Here is a 2900-nt window from a genome sequence, read left to right on the forward strand (position 1 = left end):
CCAAGTTTCCTAGTCAGCAAAATCTGTTTTTGCAGCTCCTTCCTTGCACTCCCCGTGCTGGAGCGTACTCCTGTCTTTTCTCGTGCTAATCCCTTGATCAGAAACATCCACTACCACTGCCTTTCTTAATCTCTTCACTTGCCTCACTTTGACTCAAACTTTGAGATTTAGACTTGGCTGAGGTGTCATCTCCAAAACGCTTTCTCTGACCCATCAGACCAGGCTGTGTCTCCTGCTGTTGTCTCATGACGCACTATGCTTAACTCCTATTCACATGTAATGGTCACATGTGGCTCTCCAGCGCCGCTCAGTGGTGAAGGACTACAAAACAGGAACTGTCTTCTACATCTTTATCCCCAGCTTGAACATAACGGATTCCCTCATCTGTTCACCATGCTTAGAAAGAACATACTGTTTCTTGGCCAGGCGCGGTAGCTCATGCCTGTAATCCCAGCACTTTGGGAGGCCCAAGTGGGCAGATCACTTGAGGGGAGATCACTTGAGGCCAGGAGTTTGAGACCAGCCTGAGCAACATGGGGAAACCCCCTTTCTACTAAAAATATGAAAAATTAGCTGGGCCTGGTGGCATGCACTGTAATCTCAGCTACTGTACAGGCTGAGGCAGAATTGCTTGAACCTAGGAGGTGGAGGTTGCAGTGAGCCAAGATCGCGCCACTGCACTCCTTCCTGGACCACAAAGTGAGATTCCATCTCAAAAAAACAAAAAAACAAAAAACCATACTGTTTCTTCTTTCAACCCAGAGGACCTTCCACTTTTGCCACCCACTAGGGTCTTCCTTGGTCTAGTTTTGGCCTGCAGGTCTGCTATACATGGAAAGAGCTGCTCTTTATTACCCTCTTCCATTTAATTGGTAATTGGTGGGCTGGCTGGGGGAAAAAAGACTAAAGGTCGCTCACTCTTCTACGTTTCTTTGGTTCAAAGATTTGGGGTGGGGATATTTTGTTCAAACCCCTTCACAATGCCCCTTTCCACCTTTGGCCAGAGCCATAGCCAGGATGCAGGTCAGGGTGGAAAAGGTGACTCCAGCGCAGCAGGACTAACCTTAATGCTGCTTACATAGGTAAACAGTGAAGGGTAGGGACTCTGGAGACAGTGCGCCTAGATTCCTTCTGGACACACATCTGCCAGTCACTCCCTGCCGGCATGACCCTGGAAATAACTGGCGGTTATGTAGTAAATACACCATCTTCTTAAATTATTGGGGATGTTAAGCAATCCATGTAAGGCACTTTGTACACTGCCTGACCTTGTAAACACTTAAAAGGTGTTGCACCTTGTACTTCTCCCCCAGCAAGAAAGATAAAATGGGGGCTTTAAAGAGTCTTTAAGACCAGTCTTTGAGAGTGTCTCAAAGTCAGCAAGAGAGAAAAGATGCTTAAGAAATATTTCCCAAGCTTAAGGAAAATGGCTATCCTTAGTTGGCAAGGGCACATGTGGAGTCCCAACAGGTCAACTGGGAGTAACTTAGATGAACCAGTCAGAATGGTGAAATTCTAACATAAAGGCCTGGGTCTACAATGAATATGCCAAGAAGAGAACAAGCATGGTAAAATTGAGCAACTAGGCTGGGCATGGTGACTCAAGCCTATAATCCCAGCACTTTGGGAGGCCAAGGTGAGGAACAGGAGTTGTAGATCCCATCTCTACAAAAATTAAATTAGCTGGGTGCAGTGGCATGCACCTGTGGTCCCAGCTACTCGGGAGGCTGAGGTGGATCACTTGATCTCAGGTGACTGAGGTTGCTGTGAGCCATGATCGCATCACTGCACTACAGCCTGGGTGACAGGGCAAGACCATGACCCTGTCTTCAAAAATCAAAACAAAAACACACACAGAATTGAGCAACCTGATTGTAATGCAAGTCCCAATTGATAATCTCCTATCTAAACTATGAGGACAAGGACTTTTTGAGATGGAGTCTCGCTCAGGCTGGAGTGCAGTGGCACAATCTCGGCTCACTGCAATCTCTGCCTCCCAGGTATAAGCGATTCCCCTGCCTCAGACTAAAGGCGCCTGCCACCACGCCGGGTTTTTTTTTTTTTTGTATTTTTAGTTGAGACAGGGTTTCACCATATTGGCCAGGCTGGTCTCAAAACTCCTGACCTCAGGTGACCCACCCACCTCGACCTCCCAAAATGCTGGGATTACAGGCGTGAGCCATCGCACCTGGCCAACTTTTTTTTTTTGAGACGAAGTCTGTCACCCAGGCTGGAATGCAGTGGTGCATCTCAGCTCACTGCAACCTTCACCTCCCCAGGTTCAAGTAATTCTCCTGCCTCAGCCTCCCAAGTAGCTGGGTTTACAGGTGCCCACCACTTTTTTTTTTTTTTTTTTTTTTTTTTTTGGTGTATTTAGTAGAGATGGGGTTTCATCATGTTGGCCAGGCTGGTCTTTAACTCCTGACCTCAGGAGATCTGCCCACTTTGTCCTCCCAAAGTGCTGGGATTACAGGTGTGAGCCACCATGACTGGCCAACTTTTACACTTTTATTAACTAACGCACTTAAAATACAGCCTGGCAGCAGTGGGTCAACAAAAATACTTGCAGAATTAGTGGGTATCATTTGCCTTTTTTTCCATTACGCATCCTCAAATTCCAAAGCTTGGCTGCACATCTGAACCAACTGCACATACCACCACAAACAACATACAGCAAAGGTGGCAGCGGGTGGAGAGGACTGGAAACAAAACTGGCCTACATATTTGACAGAGAAAATTCTCAACATTTGTGGCATGTTGGGGCTACAGAGTGGGAGGTCTAAGTGGGGGTCTTTGTCACTATTCATACTTAGGACACAAACTCAATTGTGTCCCACTCCCAGCCCCCACTAGCAAACCTGGCAGTATCGCAAGTTCCATGATTTAACACAAACACCAGG

Source organism: Rhinopithecus roxellana, chromosome 10 (genome assembly GCF_007565055.1).
Source record: "Rhinopithecus roxellana isolate Shanxi Qingling chromosome 10, ASM756505v1, whole genome shotgun sequence".
Lineage (NCBI taxonomy): Eukaryota > Metazoa > Chordata > Mammalia > Primates > Cercopithecidae > Rhinopithecus > Rhinopithecus roxellana.